This window comes from Macaca thibetana, chromosome X, assembly GCF_024542745.1.
Source record: "Macaca thibetana thibetana isolate TM-01 chromosome X, ASM2454274v1, whole genome shotgun sequence".
Lineage (NCBI taxonomy): Eukaryota > Metazoa > Chordata > Mammalia > Primates > Cercopithecidae > Macaca > Macaca thibetana.
This window is the reverse complement of record NC_065598.1, coordinates 77,189,185-77,211,865: the sequence shown is the minus strand read 5'-3', so window position 1 is coordinate 77,211,865 and position 22,681 is coordinate 77,189,185. Positions and strand designations below refer to the sequence as shown.

The window sequence follows — 22,681 nt, the reverse complement described above, 5'->3', positions numbered from 1 at the left end:
CTGAAAAAATGTACACATATAAATGTACATATATATGTAAATATATATATATAGTTATCCGATGCTTTTGCCTCACAGCTCTTAAGATTCTTTCCTTTGTCTTGACTTTAGATAACCTGATGACCACGTGCCTAGGTGATGATCTTTCTGTGACAAATTTCCCGAGTGTTCTTTGAGCCTCTTGTATTTGGATGTCTAGGTCTCTAGCAAGGCCAGGGAAGTCTTCCTCAATTATTCCCTCAAATAAGTTTTTGATTTCTTTCTCAGATTGTTCACTATTGGCATTTAGAAATGTTACTGATATTTGTGTGTTGATTTTTTATCCTGCAACTGTACATAATTTGTTTATTAGGTCTAATGGGATTTTTTGGTGAAGTCTTTAGGGTTTTCCAAATGTAACATCATATCATCTGCAAAGATGCACAAATTGACTTTTTCATTTCAAATTGGGATATATCTATATCTAGATACAAATAAATAGATATAGATATAGATACATAAAACCTGTCAGATTAACAGTAGATTTCTCAGCAGAGACCTTACAAGTCAGAAGAGATTGGGGTCCTATCTTTAACCTCAGTAAACAAAAACAAAAAATATATATATAAGCTAAGAATTTTGTATCCAGTGAAACTAACCTTCATAAATGAAGGAGAGATAAAGTCTTTTTGAGACAAACAACTGTGGAGACAATTCCCCACTACCAAGCCAGCACTGTAAGAAATGCTAAAAGGAGTTCTAAATCTTAACACATAACCCTGAAATACACCAAAATAGAATCTTCTTAAAGCATAAATCTCAGAGGACCTATAAAACAGTAACACAATTTTTAAAAAAGTATTCACACAACAATTAGCATGATGAAAAAACAGTACTTCATCTCTCAACACTAACACTGAATGTAAGTGGTCTAAATGTTTCACTTAAAAAATGCAGAATGGCAGGATGGACAAAAATCCTACCACCAATTATTTGCTGTCTTCAAGAGACTCACTCTAACACATAAGGACTCACATGAATTTAAGGTAAAGGGGTGGAAAAAGATATTCCATGCAAATGAAAACCAAAAGCAAGCAGGAGTAGTTATTCTTATATCAGGCAAAACAGACTTTAAAGCAACAAAATTTTAAAAAGACAAAGGGGCATTATATAATGAAAAATATCAGTCGAACATGAAAATATCACAATCCTAAATATATATGCACTTAACACAGGAGCTCTCAAATTTATAAAACAATAACACTAGACATAAGAAATGAGCGACACAGCAAAACAATAATAGTGGGGAAATTCAATACTTCACTGACAGCACTAGACAGGTCATCAAGACAGAAAGTCAACAACAACAACAATAACAAAAACTGACTTAAAGTATACCCTAGAACAAATGAACTAAACAGATATTTACAGAACATTCTACCCAACAACTGCCGAATATACATTTTTTATCAGCACATAGAACATTCTCCAAGATAGATCATATGACAGGCCACAAAACAAGTCTCAATATATTTAAGAAAATCAAAATTACTATCAAGTTCTCTCTCAGACCACAATGGAATAAGATTGAAAATTCACTCTAAAAGGAACCCTCAAAACTATACAAATACATGAAAATTAAATAATCTTCCCCTGAATGATCTTTGAGTCAACAGTGAAATCAAGATGGAAATTTAGAAAATTCTTTAAACTGGATGATAATAGTGATACGAACTATCAAAACCTCTGGGATACAGCAAAAGTAGTGCTAAAAGGAAAGTTCCTAACATTAAAGGCCTACATCAAAAAGTCTGAAAGCACAAATAGACCATCTAAGCTCACACCTAATGGAACTAGAGAAATAAAAACCAAACCCAAACCCAGCGGAAGAAAAGAAATATCAAAGATCAGAGCAGAACTAAATGAAATTGAAACAAAAAAAAATTAAAGATAAATGAAACAAAAAGTTGGTGGTTTGAAAATATAAACAAAATTGATTGACCATTAGTGAGATTAAGAAAATAAGAGAAGATACAAATAAATATATATAAATAAAATGGCTTTAATCCAAAGACAGACAATAACATGCTGGCAAGGATATGGAGAAATGGGAACCCTCGTACACTCTTGGTGGTAAGGTAAATTAGTACAACCACTATAGAAAACAGTTGGAGGTTCCTCAAAGAAACTAAAAATAGAGCTTACATATATGTGATCCAGCCACCCCACTGCTGGGTACATATCCAAAAGTAAGACAATTGATATATCAAAGAGATAGCTGCACTCCTGTGTTTATTGCAGCACTATTCACAATAGCCAAGATTTGGAAGCAACTTATATGTCCGTTGCCAGACGAATGGATAAAGAAAAGATGGCACATATACACAATGGAGTATTACTCAACTATAAAAAGAATGAGATCCTTTCATTTGTGACAACTTGAATATAACTGGAGGACATTATTTTAAGTGAAATGAGCCAGGCACAGAAAGACAAACTTTGCATGTTCTCACTTATGTGTGGGAGCTAAAAATTAAAACAATTGAACTCATGGAGATAGAGTAGAACCATGATTACCAGAGGCTGGGAAGGATAATGGGTAGGGAGGATGGGGATGGTTAATGGGTACAAAAATATCGTTAGAGTCAATGAATAAGATCTACTACTTAATAGTGTAACCAGGATGACTGTGGTCAACAATAATTTATTATACATTTTAAAAACTGAAAGAGTATAATTGGATCACTTGTAACACAAGGAAAAGATAGATGCTTGGGTTAATGGATTCTCTATTTATCGTGATGTGATTATTATACATTATGTGCCTGTATCAGAGTGTCTCATGTGCCTCAGAAATATGTGCACCTGTGGTAAATGACAGAAACAGACAATGAAGCCACAAATCTTTAATTTATTATGACTGCAACATTTGGCTTTAATCAGAACTGTATAATAGTCATGTCTTTGTGGAATGTTCCAGTATAAAAAGGAAGTGCAAACTGTGCTTAGGACCTACTTTCCTCACTTTTCTGCACACACAAAAATTAAAAATTGAAAATTAAAACAAAAACAAAGTAAATAAGGCATATTGATACATAGAATACTGAACTAAACTTCAAACCAAACTGTCAGGAATTCTATAACCCTTGGAAAAGAAAGGGGAAAAGCCAAGGAGAGCAGAAAGAGTGACAAACAGAAAACGGTTGAGATTATAAATAAAGGAATGAATACAATTCAGATTTTTATAAGACATAATTGTTTGCACAAAAGATCAAAGCTAGGGTGATCTCAAGGTGAGGGAATTATAGAAAAGTCTAAAAGGCATTTTTCAGATAATGAAAAAGGGAATTTAGTGGGCTTTGTTCCATAATCCCAGGGTAAATGATAGAAACAGACAATGAAGCCACAAATCTTTAATTTATTATGACTGCAACATTTGGCTTTAATCAGAACTGTATAATAGTCATGTCTTTGTGGAATGTTCCAGTATAAAAAGGAAGTGTAAATTGTGCTTAGGATCTACTTTCCACACTTCTGTCTAGTGAAATGGCAAGAAAATTGGGTAACAGTTCAACTGAAGTCATAAATTATCACTTTTCAGAACTGTCATTCAATAAGAAGATCATTGTCAGGGTGACTGGAAAGGGTAGGCAGAATATATTTGCACACTTGTTGGGGGACAGGACAATGCTAATTTCTGTGAGACAGCTTACCAACAGGCAGGCAGGGAGTCCCTAAAGTACCTCTGCCTTGACTCCCTTCTTATTTGCAGGCCATGTAACTTAGTCCCTCAAACTGACTTCTCCATACTTTCTCCCTCACTCTGGCTCAGGGAGGAGGCTGAGGAAATCTTTATTCCTGGCCTTTTCTCATCCTTGAGAACCTAGGTCCAGAGTTTAGTCCAGTGACTGGCAATAAGTATTTTCTGAATGAATGAGTGGATCTGAGGGTGAAAGCAAGATAATTCCCAAGCACAAATCATAGATTCAGAATTGGCAGGACCTATCTACATAATCTATTCAAATTGTCCACCCTGCACAAGGCTCTGCACTTGAACATCTCTGCCAAGTGCTTATATGGTACATGTATGTGTACCTACTATCAAGTTAGTTCAATGTAGAAGTATTGAATGTAGAAGTATGAAATTCTAGGGGAGAGAGTTTATGGAACCAGAGCTCCATAAACTCTCTCCTCTAGAATTTAACAATGTCATTGATATGGAATCCCAAACTTCTGATTTAATTCCATTTACCTTTCTTTATTTTCTTTCTTGAATAGTATTCACCAGATCCTAAGTCAGCCCAGAAATCTTAAAGGAAGTGGTATGCCTACCAATTTTCTAACCGTATACTCTTTCCAGCCTCCTAGATTGGCATTAGGAAGCTCCTAGATCCAGAAGCTAGACTGGCATTAGGAAGAAGAGAAAATAAGTGTAAAGTATTAGATCAGTTACACTTTCTTATGACTAAAATAATCCATCCCATAGCCAGAAGTCAAAGTGTAAAAAGCAATATGTTCTTTCCTATTCTGTGAAGAAAGACATTTGTAGCTTGATGAGGATGGCATTGAATCTATAAATTACCTTGGGTAGTATGGCCATTTTCAAGATATTGATTCTTCTTATCCATGAGCATATAATGTTCTTTCATTTGTCTGTGTCCTCCTTTATTTCGTTCAGCAGTGGTTTGTAGTTCTCTTTGAAAAGGTCCTTGACATCCCTTGTAAGTTGGATTCCTAGGTATTTTATTCTCTTTGAAGCTATTGTGAATGGGAGTTCATTCATGATTTGGCTCTCTGTCTGTTATTGGTTTATAAGAATGCTTGTGATTTTTGCACATTAATTTTGTATCCTGAGACTTTGCTGAAGTTGCTTATCAGCTTAAGGAGATTTTGGGCTGAGACTATGGGATTTTCTAAATATATAATCATGTCATCTGCAAACAGGGACAATTTGACTTCCTCTTTTCCTAATTGAGTACCCTTTATTTCTTTCTCCTGCCTGATTGCCCTGGCCAGAACTTCCAACACTATGTTGAATAGGAGTGGTGAGAGAGGGCATCCTTGTCTTGTGCCCATTTTCAAAGGGAATGCTTCCAGTTTTTGCCCATGCAGTATGATACCGGTTGTGGGTTTGTCATAAATAGCACTTATTATTTTGAGCTACATCCCCAAAATACCGAACTTATTGAGAGTTTTTAGCATGAAGGGTTGTCGAATTTTGTCAAAGGTCTTTTCTGCATCTATTGAGATAATCATGTGGTTTTTGTCTTTGGTTCTGTTTACATGCTGGATTACGTTTATTGATTTGCATATGTTGAATCAGCCTTGCATCCCAGGGATGAAGTCCACTTGATCATGGTGGATGAGCTTTTTGATATGTTGCTGGATTCGGTTTGTCAGTATTTTATTGAGGATTTTTGAATCGATGTTCATCAGGGATATTGGTCTAAAATTCTCGTTTTTTGTTGTGTCTCTGCCAGACTTTGGTATCAGGATGATGTTGGCCTCATAAAATGAGTTAGGGAGGATTCCCTCTTTTTCTCTTGATTGGAATAGTTTCAGAAAGAATGGTATCAGCTCCTCCTTGTACCTCTGGTGGAATTCAGCTACGAATTCTGTCTGATCCTGGACTCTTTTTTGGTTGGTAGGGACGTTGTCTGCAGGCACTCAGAATGGTCCAGCATTTGATATACTGATGTAGGCTTTCCTACAATACAGCTTCTAACAAAAGCAGGCTGTCTCGAATCCCTGGTAATAGAATTGTTTACCTTTTTACCAAGAAGGTTGGGAAAGCACCAAAATCTGCATGTGGTGTGTGCCCAGGCAGACTTTGAGGGGTTCGTGCTGTAAGACCTAAAAGTTCTTATGAGAATGTCCAAAACAAAGAAACATATTAGCAGGGCCTATGGTGGTTCCATGTGTGCTGAATGTGTCTGTGATAGGATCAAGTGTGCTTTCCTTATCGAGCAGAAAATCATGGTGAAAGTGTTGAAGACACAAGAACAGAGTCAGAAAGCTAAATAAAAAAATGAAACTTTTTTGAGTAATAAAAATGAAAAGACAAAAAAAAAAAAAAAAAAGAGTAAGAGAGGAGACCACCCCTCATATTGTCTTATGCCCAATTTCTGCCTCCAAAGAAAGAAAAAGTAAAAATTAAAAGCCAGAAACAAAATCCACAAGCAGACAGCCCGGCGCCACACCCTGGGCCTGGTAGTTAAAAATCAACCCCTGACCTAATCAGTTATGTTATCTATAGATTATAGACAGTGTATAGAAAAGCACTGTGAAAATCCCTATCCTATTTTGTTCTGATCTAATTACTGGTGCATGCAGCCCCCAGTCACGTACCACTTGCTTGCTCAATTGATCACGACCCTCTCACACACACCCCCTTAGAGGTGCGAGCCCTTAAAAGGGACAGGAATTGCTTACTTGGGGAACTCGGCTCATGAGACAGGAGTCTTGCTGATGTCCCCGGCCGAATAAATCCCTTCTTTCTTTAACTCGGTATCTGAGGAGTTTTGTCTGTGGCTCGTCCTGCTACATTTCCTGGTTCCCTGACTGGGAAGCGAGGTGATTGGCGGATGGTCTAGGCAGCTCCTTAGGCAGCTTAAGCCTGCCCTATGGAACATCCCTGCGGGGGACTCCGACCAGCCTGAGCATTGCGCATCCTGAGAGCGCTCCTGGGTAGGCATTTACCCCGGTGGGACGCCTCACCAGAGCGGTGTATGGCAGGCCCCCGTGGAGGATCAACGCAGTGGCTGAACACTGGGAAGGAACTGGTACTTGGAGTCCGGACATCTGAAACTTGGTAAGACTAGTCTTGAGAACTTGCCCACTCCATTTCAGTGGAAGCGTGGCCTGATCACCCAGGGCGTGCCTCTATCGGCACTTTGGTTTGGTTTTGGCTTTGGTTTTGCCTTGGTTTGAATTGCGTGACAGGACCGGTCTTGGGAACATGCCCACTCCATTTGAGTGAAAGCGTGGCCTGATCACCCACAGCATGCCTTTATCGGCACCGTGGTTTTGGTTTTGGTTTTGATTTGGTTTAAATTGCTTGACAGGACTGGTCTTGGGAACTTGCCTACTCCATTTGAGTGGAAGCATGGCCTGATCACCCACAGTGTGCCTGTACCGGTACTTTGGTTTTTGTTTTTTATTTGACTTGGATTGCTTGATACTTTGGTTTTGGTTTTGACCTGGCTTAGATTTTTTGATACTCTGATTTTGGTTTTGATTTTGGTTTGGCGTAAACTGTAAAAGTGTGTGTGTGCCCTTTTTACCTGTTCTTTGTTTTGTGGTGTGCATGTGGTGTGAGCGTGGTGTTTTGTCTCGAGGAAACATGGGTCAGGCACAAAGTAAGCCCACCCCACTAGGAACTATGTTGAAAAATTTCAAAAAGGGATTTAAGGGAGACTATGGAGTCACCATGACACCAGGAAAACTTAGAACTTTGTGTGAGATAGACTGGCCAGCATTAGAGGTGAGCTGGCCGTCAGAAGGAAGCCTGGACAGGTTCCTTGTCTCGAAGGTATGGCACAGGGTAACCTGTAAGCCAGGGTACCCGGATCAGTTCCCATATATAGACTCTTGGTTACAGCTGGTTTTGGACCCCCACAGTGGTTATGAGGACAGGCAGCAGCAGTACTAGTAGCAAAGGGACAGTTAGTTAAGGAAGGTCCTCGCTCCACCCACCGAGGGAAGTCAGCACCAAAAGTCCTGTCCGACTCAACACCAGAAGAATCATGGCAGGAATTGGTACCAGCAATATCCCCTCCTTATCAGGAGGAATGGCTCCCCACTCCTGAACCCACAGCACCTCCACCTCCACCAGATGACCACACCCCTAGACCACCCAGAGTAGACAAGAGAGGAAGTGAAGCCACGGGAGAAGCTCCTCCCTTGGAAGCTCACTTATGGCCCAAGACTGGAATCCAAATGCCCCTGAAAGAGCAGCTATATACTGGAGTAGATGAGGACGGACACATGGTGGAAAGGCGTGCCTTTGTGTATCAACCTTTCACCTCTGCTGATCTCCTCAATTGGAAAAATAATACTCCATCTTACACTGAAAAGACTCAAGCTTTAATTGACTTGCTCCAAACTATTATACAGACTCATAATCCTACTTGGGCTGATTGCCACAAGCTGCTCATGTGCCTCTTTAATACAGATGAAAGGCTAAGGGTGCTCCAGGCGGCAACTAAGTGGCTAGAGGAGCACGTCCCAGCCGATTACCAAAATTCCCAAGAATATATAAGAATTCAACTGCCAGGAACAGACCCCCAAAGGGACCTGAACGAGGGATCAGACATGGAGAAGCTAAGACGGTACAGTGAGGCATTAATAGAAGGTCTAAAGAAAGGGGTTCAAAAGGCTACAAATGTAAATAAAGTCTCTGAGGTCATCCACAGAAAAGAGGAGAGTCCAGTGCAATTCTATGAAAGACTGTGTGAGGCTTATCGTATGTACACTCCTTTTGATCCTGATAGTCCTGAAAATCTGCGCATGACTAACAGGGCCTTAGTTAAAGCGCAGAAGATATCAGGAGAAAATTGCAGAAACAGGCTGGGTTTGTAGGTATTAATACCTCACAGTTACTGGAAATAGCCAGTCAAGTGTTTGTGAATAGAGATGCAACAAGCCACAGAGAAAGTCGTAAGGAAGGCGAATGCCAGGCTAGGCGAAATGCCGACTTACTGGCCGCGGCCATTAAGGGATTCCCCTGAAAGGAGAGGGGAAGGGGGGTTCAGGGAAGAATACCCAGTCTAATCGCCCATGCTTGCAACGTAACCAATGCGCCCATTGAAAGGAAATAGGGCATTGGAAAGATAAGTGTCCCCAACTGAAGGAAAAGCAAGGTGGTTCAGAACAAAAGACCTCAGATAAAGACGAGGGAGGTTCGTTCAATCTGGTTGAAGGGTTATTGGACTGAAGGGGACCGGGATCAAGTGCCCCCAAGGAGTCCACAGTCAGGATTACAATTGGGGGCAAGGACATTAAGTTTTTGGTCAATACTGGTGCTGAACACTCAGTAGTGACCACCTTGGTCGCTCCCTTATCCAAGAAAACCATTGATATAATCGGAGCAACAGGAGTTTCCACTAAGCAGGCTTTCTGTCTACCACGGACCTGCTTGGTGGGAGGACATGAGATAGTTCACCAGTTCTTGTACATGCCTGGTTGTCCCTTGCCCTTGCTGGGAAGAGACTTGCTTTAGCAAGTTGAGAGCTACCATCCCCTTTACAAAAGAGGGCTCTTTACAGCTAAAGTTACTGGGAACAGGAGTTATCATGGCCCTTACAGTCCTCCGGGAAGAAGAATGGAGACTTTTTCTAACCGAGCCAGGCCAAGAGATAAAACCAGCTCTAGCTAAGCGATGGCCCTAAGTATGGGCAGAGGATAATCCTCCGGGACTGGTGGTCAACCAAGCCCCCGTACTCATAGAGTTAAGCCTGGGGCACAGCCAATTAGACAAAAGCAGTATCCGGTTCCCAGAGAAGCTCTTGAAGGAATCCAGGTTCATCTCAGGTGCTTGAAAGCCTGTGAAATTATAGTTCCTTGCCAGTCTCCATGGAACACCCCTCTCCTGCCTGTCCCTAAGCCAGGGATCAAGGATTACTGACCAGTACAGGACTTGCGCTTGGTCAACCAAGTTACAGTGACTCTGCACCCAACAGCTCCTAACCCTTACACGTTGTTAGGGCTGCTCCCGGCAAAGGACAGCTGGTTTACATGTCTGGACTTAAAAGATGCCTTCTTTCGCATCAGAATAGCTCCTGAGAGCCAGAAGCTGTCTGTCTTTCAGTGGGAAGATCCGGAGTCAAGTGTCACTACTCAGTACACTTGGACCCGGCTTCCCCAAGGTTTCAAGAACTCCCCTACTATCTTCAGATAGGCCCTGGCTCGAGACCTGCAAAACTTTCCTGCTAAGACCTAGGCTGTGTCTTGCTCCTGTACGTGGAGGACCTTCTGCTGGGACACTCCACGGCAGTCAGGTGCACAAAAGGGACTGATGCCCTGCTTTGGCACCTAGAGGACTGTGGGGATAAGGTGTCCAAGAAGAAAGCTCAGATCTGCAGACAGCAGGTACGCTACCTGGGATTCAGTATTCGGAAAGGGGAGTGCAGCCTGGGGTCAGAAAGAAAGCAGGTCATCTGCCACATACCGGAACCTAAACCATAAGGCAAGTAAGGGAATTCCTAGGAGCTATGGGGTTTTGCAGATTATGGATTCCAAACTTTGCAGTACTACCCAAACCTTTGTATGGGGTTACAAAGGGGGGTGATCGGGAGCCTTTTGAATGGGGGCCTCTACAACAGCAAGCCTTTTGTAAACTAAAGGAAAAACTTATACTGGCCCCAGCCCTAGGACTACCAGATTTGACAAAGCCCTTTACACTCTATGTGTCAAAAAGAGAAAAAAATGGCAGTTGGAGTTTTAACCCAGACTGTGGGGCCCTGGCCAAGGCCAGTGGCCTATCTGTCAAAACAACTAGACAGGGTTTCCAAAGGCTGGCTCCCAGGTCTAAGGGACCTAGCAGCAACAGCCCTGTTAGCAGGAAAAGCAAATAAACTAAACCTTAGGCAAAACCTGAATATAAAGGCCCCCCATGCTGTGGTAACTTTAATGATTACCAAAGGACAGCATGGTTAACACATGCTAGATTAACCAAGTACCAAAGCCTGCTATGTGAAAATCCCCACATAACCACTGAAGTTTGCAACAACCTAAACCCCACCACCTTGCTCCCGGTATCAGATAGCCCCGTTGAACATAACTGCGTAAAAGTTTTGGACTCAGTTTATTCTAGCAGGCCCAAACTCTGAGACCATCCTTAAACATCAGTAGACTGTGAGTGGTACGTGGATGGGAGCAGCTTCTCCAACCCCTGCAAAGTGACTCTGAAGACGACGACAAGCCCTGCTCCAGTCACACCTGGAAGCTGACTGGTCCACGCACGGCTGAGGCATGAGGAAACTCATTGCAGGGCTCATTTACCTTAAAATGTGGACTTTTACAGTAAGGACTTCAACTGACCTTCCTCAGACTGAGGACTGTTCCCAGTGTATACATCAAGTCACTGACGTAGGACAAAAGGTTGCTACGGTTCTATTATTTTATGGTTATTATAAGTGTACTGGAACTCTAAAAAGAATTCGTTTGTATAATGTTATTCCATACAAGGTATGTAGCCCAGGAAATGACCAACCTGATGTGTGTTATGACCCATCTGAGCCTCCCATGACCACAGTTTTTAAAATAAGATTAAGGATTGAGGACTGGTGGGGGCTCATAAATGATATGAGTAAAGTGTTAGCAAAAACAGAAGAAAAAGGGGTTCCCAAACAAGTCACCTTAAAATTTGATGCCTGTGCTGTTATTAATAGTAGTAAGTTAGGAATAAGGTGTGGTTCTCTTAATTACAAAAGAGACTATATGGCAGAAAATAAATACATCTGTCATAAATTAGGACTGTGTGGAAATAAATGTAAATACTGGTCTTGTGTCATTTAGGCCACTTGGATAAAAAAAAAATGAAAAGGATCTAGTCCACCTTCAGAAAGGAAAAAAATGGCCTTTCCTGTACTAAGGGACAATGTAACTCCTTAGAGCTAGTAATAACCAATCCCCTTGATCCTCGCTGGGAAAAAGAGGAGCGTGTGACCTTAGGAATCAACAGGGCCAGACTGGATCCTCGAGTAAATATCTTGGTTCGAGGAGAAGTTTACAAATGCTCTTCTAAGCCAGTGTTTCAAACTTTCTATGATGAACTGAATGTGCCAGTACCAGAAATTCCAGGAAAAACAAGAAATTTGTTTTTGCAATTAGTTGAGCATGTAGCCCAGTCTCTCAATGTCACTTCATGTTATGTATGTGGAGGAACTGTAATAGGAGACCAATGGCCATGGGAAGCCCGAGAATTAGTACCTACTGACCCAGTTCCTGACGAATTCCTGGCTCAAAAGAATCACCCTGATAATTTCTGGATCCTAAAAGCCTCAATTATTGGACAATATTGCATAGCTAGAGAAGGAAAATAATTCACTCATCCCGTAGGACGACTTAGTTGTCTGAAACAGAAACTGTATAATGGTATCACAAAAACAGTCACTTGGTGGAGTTCAAATCACACAGAGAGAAATTCATTTAGTAAATTCCCAAAGTTGTAAACCGTGTGGACCCACCTGGAGTCCCACTGGGACTGGACAGCCCCCACTGGATTATACTGGATATGTGGGCATAGAGCTTATGCCAAATTACCTGACCAGTGGGCAGGTAGTTGTGTTATTGGCACTATTAAACCATCTTTCTTCCTACTGCCCATAAAAACAGGCGAACTCCTGGGCTTCCCTGTCTATGCTTCCCGCAAAAAGAGAAGCATAGCTATAGGAAATTGAAAGAATGATAAATGGCCCCCTGAGAGAATCATATAATATAATATTATGGTCCTGCTACTTGGGCACAAGACGGTTTGTGGGGATACCGGACCCCCATTTACATGATCAACCGAATCATACTGTTACAAGTTGTCTTAAAAATAGTCACTAATAAAACCGGCAGAGCCTTGACTATTCTGGCCCGGCAAGAAACTCAGATGAGAAATGCTATCTATCAAAATAGATTAGCTCTCGACTACTTGCTAGCAGCTGAAAGAGAGGTCTGTAGGAAATTTAACCTAACTGCTGCCTACACATAGATAATTAAGGGCAAGTAGTTGAAGACATAGTTAGAGATATGACAAAACTGGCCTATGTGCTCGTGCAAGTGTGGCATGGATTTGATCCTGGGGCCATGTTTGGAAAATGGTTCCCAGCGCTAGGAGGATTTAAAACTCTTATAATAAGAGTTATAATAGTAATAGAAACCTGCTTACTGCTCCCTTGTTTGCTACCAGTACTTCTTCATATGATAAAAAACTTCAACACTACCTTAGTTCACCAAAATGCTTCAGCACAAGCGTACTATATGAATCACTATCGATCTGTCTTGCAAGAAGACATGGGTAGCAAAAATGAAAAGTGAGAACTCCCCCTACTGAGTGAGAGTCTCAAGTGGGGCAGGGAATAAGGGAGGAGACCACCCCTCATATTGTCTTATGCACAATTTCTGCCTCCAAAGAAAGAAAAAGTAAAAACTAAACGGCAGAAATGAAATCCATAAGCAGACAGCCCGGTGCCACACCCTGGCCTGGTAGTTAAAGATCAATGCCTGACCTAATCGGTTATGTTATCTATAGATTACAGACATTGTATAGAAAAGCACTGTGAAAATCCCTATCTTATTTTGTTCCAATCTAACTACCGGTGCATGCAGCCCCCAGTCACGTATCCCCTGCTAGCTCAATCGATCACGACCCTCTCACGCACACCCCCTTAGAGTTGTGAGCCCTTAAAAGGGACAAGAATTGCTCACTTGGGGAGCTTGGCTCTTGAGACAGGAGTCTTGTTGATGTCCCGGCCGAATAAACCCCTTCCTTCTTTAACTCGGTGTCTGAGGAGTTTTGTCTGCGGCTCGTCCTGCTACATTTCTTTGGCTCCCCACAGATCTCCTCTTTTGGTTTCTGGGCCAGGTGCACGAATGGCTTTGCAGGGAAGAGTGCCAGTCCCTTTCGGGCTGTTCAAGTCAGGGTCATTGAGGATGGAGAATTATGAGTCAAATACAAGTTCCAGTTTATCTTTATGGGTTTCATTTTCTCCTGCAGGTTCTAGTTTGCCCTTGCTCAGCTCTACTTCAAATCCAGCTTTTCTTCCCAGTTGCCAGCTCTGCTAACCTATGATGACTTTAGCTCCATACCGGATGTGAAGGCAACTGCAAAGCTCCCACAACTGTGCAGGTCTAAAACTGAAAATAAATCCATTATTCCATATTACTATAGTAGTTCTGCTTCTCTAAGTGATACGGATTCCAATAAATCTTTCCTATTCAGAATACATACTTGGTTACAAATATTCTTTTGTGCATGCCTTTCTTTTTTTAAAATTTGTGATATTTTCAAATGAAATAGTACTAATGTACTGAGCCTAAGTATGTTATTTTATTCTCCCTTGTTTTGGGGATAGGGACTTGGAATATGCTCTTTCACACAATTCCTCTCAAAACTGGTAAGCTGAGGAATTGGGAGTCTGCTCCATAACCAGAGAATGCAGAAAAACTAACAATTAATTTGAACTTCAGTGTAATAATGAGTTAAAAACTACCTGAGTGAATTAGCTGTTTCTTTGAAATATGTCTTAATGTGACACTTGGAAAGTTATATCACTCATGATGAACTCTAAATATTAAAATGTTGATAACAGGCTGGGCATGGTGGGAAAAAAGGCAATATGTTCTAAATAATCAAACTGATCTTTACTAAATTTAAGCAAATAAATGGTGGTAATAAAAATTGTCCAGCTGTTCTTCATACATTTTATGAAAATTTTGACTTTGCTGCTTATTTTTTACAAGGGAATTAAATGCTTTTGAAATAATATGCATTTGTCTGATAAAATTATTCGTTGGGCATTCACAGATAGAACAACATAAAAATATTTATTTGCTATCATTCTTTCCTATCACAAATATTCATGTTCTCTCTCTGTCACAATTTCCAAATATTAATTGTTGAATATTCCAGCCACTAGACACTGAAGTAGATTAAAGTTGATTCTATGGTGAAATTAAAGAATCAACAATGATCTGATAAATCTAGGCTGGGAAAACAGACAAACAGGATTTTTCTAGGAAAAATTCCAGTTCACTTAATTTTCTTCTTTTTTAATAACTCTGGAATAATATCATTTTGTTTTAACTATTTTCAGCAATCTTCTTTTTCCTTTCCTCTCACCAAACTAGTCAAATGTGAGTCTACATACTCATCTCTTCCTCATTATTTGTTCCAGTTCTTAATCTTTCCCAATCAGGCTGTTGTTTTCACCAATCTACTGAAACCGCTTTTCTCCAAGGTCACTAATAATTTCCTTATTTTGAATTCAGTGACCTTTTATCAGTTTTCACAATTCCTGTGTGGAACTAACAAACAATGTTCATTCTCCTTGAAAATTCTTCTCTACCATGGTTTCTATTACAAGATGCTACTCTGACCTTTCCTAATGAATCCACCTGTTTCCTGCTGTTCCTGTTTCTTTCACCTCCTCCGAAATGTGAACATTGAGCAAAGTCCTGTCCTTGGTTTGAGCTCTCTTCTCATCTCATGCTATAATTCCTTTCTCCTAGTGAGCTCATTCTTTTCCACCATTTGAAGTAGCACCTATACATGAATGACTCCCATATCTACTCTCCATCCACCATCTTTCCCAAACTCTAGTCACACGTTTCCAACTAGCAACTGCAAATCTCCACTTGGGTGGCCTGTTTTGCACTTGAATTTCAACAGGCCATCCACTCATATGTGAACAAATATTTATTTAGAAACTTACCAATTTATAATTATATTCTGCGTAATAAGGAGTGAAAGGGGTAGATGGTAAGTTGCTACTCATCACTTTGTTGAATTTTGAAATAGTACTACCATTCTACAGTAGAGGTCTACAAAGTATTTTTAACTTTTGACGGGTCCATTAATAAATGAGGAGGAAAGTTAAAAAAATAAACTGTAAAAATATTGACCTTGCCTCAAAATCTGTTCATTAGGTTCAGAAATCTGCCTTATATGACTTGAAGCAGTTGCTAAGAGGCAATTGCTAAAGCTTAAGAAAATATTTAGAAAAAATGCATAATGCTATTATATGCAACATGCCATCTATCTTTTTATCATATGCTTTTACATAGAATAATGACTCAATCATTAATCATACGAAATATAAAGTTCTATATATTTTTACTAAAACATACACAAATTAATGTCCACCATTCCAACTTCAAATATTTGAAGAAATTGTATGACATCAAGTGGTGGTTCTTTGTGGAGGTGTGGATGTAGAATTCGGTCATGATTACCTCAATCACTGGGAGATAGTCAACTATTTTTTCTTATAATTGCTTTTGGAGAAATCCATGTTTTGACAATTCAAGGTTTCAAATTTCATTTTTTTTCCTTCCCCAAAATCTCTTCTATGAGCTGTCGCACAAGATGGAATCTCATTTTTTGTGCTAATAGCTCCTTTTGCGGCATTCTTCACATATTTTAAGAATATAATGTTTATGCACTGTATCGCTAGTTTTATACTTTAACCAAAAAGTACAGTTATAAGACTTTCCTACTCAACCACATTATGAAATGAAAAAAAAATCAATTCAATCTCTGTAAATGAATAATTTTCAAAAAGTAATTAGACATTGATTTACAGTAAATCCACTTGGACATGTAGACGTAATTTTGACAAGATCGTATTAGATGCTTTGGGTTTTCATGAAACCTAGAGTGACTGACTTTGGAAAGTACACACATGCTGTGTGTCTGCTGGGACCTGTCCCAAGCGGCCCCTGACATTTGGGCAGCATAAGGATCCCCTGGGATGTGTACTTTACTTCTCGAGTTCAACTCTTAGGTAGAGCAGATTAAATCCCAAGTGAGACATGCACTCCTCTCTTAAGCTCCCCATACAGAGCCTAATCATAGTCACACAATTTCTAATTGATGTAAACACACACTAACAAAACTCGTTCTTCAACTTTAACTTAAAAATCTAATAAAAAATCCTAATCTGATCTGATGGGCAATCTGTAAATGTTTAGTCACATTTTTTTCACAATATTTTTTACTTGCCTTTCAACATCCTCTTTTCAAAAAAAAAAAAAATCGCATGAATTCAAAGTTGGGCATAAAATTTTCCTTACTTTGGATCTTGTCACACTTCCATTTTGCTCACTTTAAAACTCACCAGGTGTTTGTCTTGTTATCTGGTAAATTGTCTCATCACCACCACCAACCCTGATTGTCCCCTCAACATTGTTTAGAAAGTTTAAATTTAACATCTTTATTCTTTGTTTTTATTATTTTTTATTTTTTGTAGACACAGGGTCTTGCTTTGTTCCCCAAGCTGGTCTCAAATGCCTAGCCTCCAATGATCGTCCCCCTTGGACCTCCCAAAGTACTGGGATTAAAGACATGAGCCATTGTGCCAGGCCTACCTTTACTCTTAAGTTTTAAGTAGAAATTCACTGAAAATATGTCACCCCAACTACTGCATCTTTTGAGAAGTTAAAACTATTTACCTGAATCACATGACCAATTGTTTTTTCTGAAAGTGTGAGATCAGATTTCATCATTTTTAGTAATTAATTTCCAATAACACTTTGTATTAGAGTTCTCTTAGAGGGACAGAAGTAGTAGGATATATGTATATATACATATGGGGAGTTTATTAAGTATTAACTTACATGATCACAAGGTTCCACAGTAGTCTTTCTGTAAGCTGAGAAGCAAGGAGAGCCAGTCCAAGTCCCAAAACTGAAGAACTTGAAGTCCAATGTTCGAAGGCAGGAAGCATCCAACACAGTAGAAACATGGACTGGGAGGCTAAGCCTGTCTCTCTTTTTCACGTTTTTCTACCTGCTTTATATTTGCTGGAAGCTGATTAGATTGTGCCCATCAGATTTAGGGTGGATTTGCCTTCCCCAACCCACTGACTCAAATGTTAATCTCTTTTGGCAACACCCGCACAGACACTACCCAGCATTAATACTTTGTATCCCTCAATCCAATCAAGTTGACACTCAGTATTAACCATCACACACTTCTAGAAGCTTTCTTTCATGATACTCTTCTTTTCTTTTCTTTTTTTTCTTTTTTTTTTTTTTTTTTTTTTTTTGACAGAGTCTCTCTGTCGCCCAGGCTGGAGTGCAGTGGCGAGATCTCGGCTCACTGCAAGCTCCGCCTCCCGGGTTCATGCCATTCTCCTGCCTCAGCCTCCCGAGTAGCTGGGACTACAGGCGCCCATCACCACGGCCCAGCAATTTTTTGTATTTTTAGTAGAGACGGGGTTTCACCATGTTACCCAGGATGGTCTCGATCTCCTGACCTCGTGATCCGCCCACCTCAGCCTCCCAAAGTGCTGCGATTACAGGCCTGAGCCACCGCGCCTGGCCTACTCTTCATTTTAAGTTACTCATATTCAGTTTGTGAGAATGATGAGAGGCAAAGAAAGTTTTATGATCTACTCAAATCACACAGGCAATAGCCAATAAAACATATCTCACCCTTGCAGCTAAAAAAGCTTTAAAATCCCTTCAAAAAGCAATTCATCTTTTCTTCTTTTCATTAGATTGCAATAAAATGATTTTCTTAAATTGAGATTAAGGTACATGTTCTGCATTCTAACTAATAGTATATGCTGAGCTCTTATAACTTTGATTTTCTCCTCTGATAAACTCAAGTTCTCCACTTGATAACAGACCACCAGAATTATCCTTAGTATTTCTATAGACCACCTATTGCTATAGACCAATTAATTAAGAAGTATTTTTCATGGTTTTTCAAGTTCATCAGAAAAGAAGTATTACAATGACTTGTAAATCAGTTTCAGAGCTGCATTCAGAGTGGGTAATTAGTGAATATCATCAAGTAGGCAGAATAGCATAGGGCTTCAGATGAGGGTCCCTGGAATCAGACAAACCTGGGGGATGCTTTGCTAGCTCTGTGACCTTGCTAGGTCTCTGAGCCTCTCATCTTAAAAACAGAGCTAATAAGAGTACTGGCTTCACTGAGTTGTCAGAAAAATGAAATAATACATGTAAAGTTCTTACCAGTGTGCCTGACTCAATGAATTATAGTTCTTAATATTATTATCCACTAAAGCTGACAATTTGCATGAGAAATTAAAGTAAGATGATTGATCATATGTTTAATAAATTAAGTACTTGTATATGCTTGTGTTCCTTCTAAATCAAATTTGATATAACATAATGAAGAGAACGGTCTCCAATATCATACAACTACTATTAAATATATATTTACTCATAATTTTAACAGAAAAATATGCTACACTTATAATGAAACAACTGGCTGAAAGGTGATGGTGAAACAGACATTTTCTCATGTAGTAAATGTTACCTAAGATGAATATTCTCTGGTGTTTGAAAGGTGAAATTTTATTTGTCTTGACTCACTTTTGGAAATCCCCCAAGCAGAAAGGGTTGGCTCGACCCTAACTCTAGGATAGGTCTCATTTCCAAAAAGGACTAAACCAAAGGGACAGAAATCAAAGACTAGAGTCTAAAACCAGAGTTTACAAGTTATAGCAGTACTGCCTTCCTGGTTAATTTAGATTTACAGAATCATAGAAACCACCTTTTAATTATGTTGGTCTATAACCACATAACATGGAAGAGAATCAGTCATAAAAATTCAGTATGTAACACAGGCCAGCATAAGAAAGTAAAGACAAATATTATTTTTAAGTGTGCCCTCGATTAATTCATTTGATTTTAAAAAAAAAAAGAACTAAATTGTAAAAGAACATGGTGCTACTATCCTCCCTACACCCAGCCTGCCCACCAATGCCAACTCTCATCTCACTCTCGAGTATGGGTTATGAATGAGGACACATTTGCTACTTAGACATCATCACCTCTTAAATGAAAATTGTATTTAAAACTCATATTAACAGGATTTTTATGTAGTATTGACAATTTCTATTCAATAACTATATACAGAGGATGTGTAAATAACACAGTGTTTAGGAGTGGGTTCTGAAGTCCGAACAACCGGAGTTCTAATCACAGCCTTGCCATTTCTAGCTCTTCGGTCTTGACCAATGTACCTATGTTTCTGGATCTTAGAGATACCCCCTCCAATTAGATAAAATGAATCTAATAGTAGTTATTACTATGTTAAAATGTTATTGTAAAGATAAATTAAATAAAATAATGTAGGTAAAGCCCTGGGCACCTTACCTGACATATTCAATGCATAAATAAGTGTTGTCTTTACTATTACTAAAGTCAAATCTTAGCGGCTGAGCTCAGTGGCTCATGCGTGTAATCCCAGCACTTTGGAAGGTCGAGGAGGGTGGATCACTTTAGCTCAAGAGTTTGTGACCAGCCTGGGCAACATGGTGAAAACCCGTCTCTACCAAAAATACAAAAGTTATCTGGGCCTGGTGGCGCATGTCTGTGGTCCCAGCTACTTGAGAGGCTGAAGCAGGAAGATCACTTGAGCCTGGGAGGCAGAGATTGCAGTGAGCCAAGATCATGCCATCACACCACAGCCTGGGTGACAGAGTGAGAGTCCGTCTTAAAAAAAAAAAAAATTAGTTATGCTAACAAAAGGGCAATACAGCAACAAAAAACCTAGCGTCATTGACTACTTTAAATATACAGTCTTTGAATTTGTTATGATATTTTTAAACTTATATTTGAATTTTTTGCCTGATTTTCTGGCAATCTGCAAGACTTCAAACAAACTAATAAACCAACATGCAAGACCTGGGCTAGAAACAAATCCCCTTGCTTAAAATTCTTCTCTGCAGCCCAAGTGTAAAAAGTCAGCTTTGTCTTTCATATTAATCAAAACAGTCATCATAAATGAACTGCCTCGTCTCTCTAAATGTACTTTTGTTTAGCCTTGGTCTGGATTGAAGAAAGTAATTAAAGACTGGGTTTAAAAGGCCTCCTAGTGGGCTGCAAAGTAGATCTGAAAGGAAACAGATGGTCAGATAGTTAACCAACAGCTTCTCTCTTAATCTGTTTACTTTTATCAGTAAGAAATGAAATACAAAATTCAACCTTGATAATTCCATTAAAGCAGGAAATGTTTTTGTAAATGATACATGGTTAATTGCATAATATATATTTCATAAAAGATTTTAAAGATTAGCTACAGAGAATATTCAATCTGATTGATATTTGAGGTTTTATTTATTTTTTCCCCAGGCTAACCCTGGTGGAGGGTTTATTGATCAAAACCCTTTCTCAACAAAGTAACTAGTCTTTGTGCTAGAAATAAGTCCATTTTATCTTTCTCTTCTACCAAATAATGAATTTTTTTTTTTTTTTTTTTGAGACGGCGTCTTGCTCCGTCACCCAGGTTGGAGTGCAATGGCACGATCTCGGCTCACTGCAACCTCTGCCTTCCGGGTTCACGCCATTCTCCTGCCTCAGTCTCCCAAGTAACTGGAACTACAGGTGCCCACCACCACGCCTGACTATTATTATTACTATTACTTTTTTTTTGCATTTTTAGTAGAGACGGGGTTTCACTATGTTGGCCAGGCTGCTCTTGAACTCCTGACCTCGTGATCCACCTGGATCGGCCTTCCAAAGTGCTAGGATTACAGGAGTGAGCCGCCGCACCCGGCCCAGATAATGAATCTTTTACTAAACTTTCACAATATATTCTTCCCTACAACCATTCAACATTTAAGCATCTTTCTAAATGCCCAAGAATCACCATCACTGATCACTGATCAGCCTCTTTTTGGGCCAAATTCTTCCAATGTTTCTGTGAAATTTAGGAAATCAGCCATCAAACACTAAGCATCAATTTGAAAGCACTGATCTTGAGTCTCTGCATTTGCCATATGAAAGCTGCCATTTTCCACTGTTAGCGACCTCCAAAAAGCATGTCCCAGTCATTTGGTGAACAGTTTCTAATTTTAGTCTTCTAAGTGAACGTTTTCTATGAACACCTTTAAACAACATTCAAACAAACTTTGGAAGATATGACAAAAATCTTTGCATACACAAAATCAATGTTTAATGTAAAAATACAGAGAAAGAGCAGCAAAACATTCTGCACCTAAAATACATTTGAGAATCACATAATGAAGAACTGTGTCTTGCTCTTCTATATTATCCAGATGAAGAAAATACTGTGACTAGTGACTAATGATTACACAATCAAGAATGTTGTTTTATCTGTTGTTATAAATTGTACAGAGTACAACCATAGAGGAAAATTATGTATATTTAATTTATGGACAATACAAGCTACAACCAGCTTCTGTTTTATCAGTTATATAAAATATATCAATTTTTAAAAGTTACTTCACAATTAAAACCCTAAGAAATCTATTTCCCACAATCTTAAAATTCCTACACCAAGGCACAAATAGAATGCATAGATGCCATGAAATGGAGATCATTATGGGTCGTGGGGAAATAAGTATGGGGAAAAACTCCCAAACCAGTTAAAATTCTCCAAGCTATCATCACTCTAGCAATTCTCATCTTAGGCCAATGTTGATTTTTCTTTAAAAAAGTTATTGCAATCTATTAAGTTATCTAGGCTCTGGGATTCCTGTTTTCCATTAAATGTAAATTTACAAGGCATTACAATTTCAAGAAACAAAACGTGGCATATACCTCTGTGTCACAGTGAGTTAAAACATGCATAAACAATTCTGAACAGGCAGAAATCACTTCATATAGACAGACAACTTGGAAGCTGCATTCTTGTTAAATGGTTCCCATCAAACTAAACAGTATTAAGGCCTGAATTTTATACCTTGACCTGTACCAGACCAGTTTAGGCTTTCCAACTGTGTAGGTCTTCTCTATCTTCTTGGCCTTGGGTGAACAGTCACTTACCCTTCTTACTGACATTCCCTTTTAGACATAATATCCCTCCTACACACTAGCTGCCCATTTCTCTATTCCCCTATATGTACATGCATGGGCAACTCTTCTTCCACTTACAGGACTTACTTCCTCCCCTACCTCTTACCTCATGTTCAAATTTATCTCCTCATGCCTACTAGTTGCCATAAATCACTGGGAGGATGCATTTCTTTGTGGTTGAGTATATATTCTTTGGATT

The 22,681-nt window shown here is 39.4% G+C and overlaps 2 protein-coding genes and 1 pseudogene across 3 annotated transcripts in view; 2 read left to right on the top strand and 1 right to left on the bottom strand.

Moving 5' to 3' along the window:
- The window catches only part of SH3BGRL (SH3 domain binding glutamate rich protein like), a 523,004-nt gene that overhangs the window by 66,903 nt on the left and 433,420 nt on the right, over positions 1 to 22,681 (bottom strand). The window lies entirely within an intron of this gene.
- LOC126946313 (40S ribosomal protein S24) overlaps positions 1 to 22,681 on the top strand; it is a 1,171,839-nt gene that overhangs the window by 757,632 nt on the left and 391,526 nt on the right. The gene's annotated exons all lie outside the window — the stretch shown is intronic.
- Positions 5,652 to 6,032, top strand: LOC126946318 (60S ribosomal protein L34-like; annotated as a pseudogene).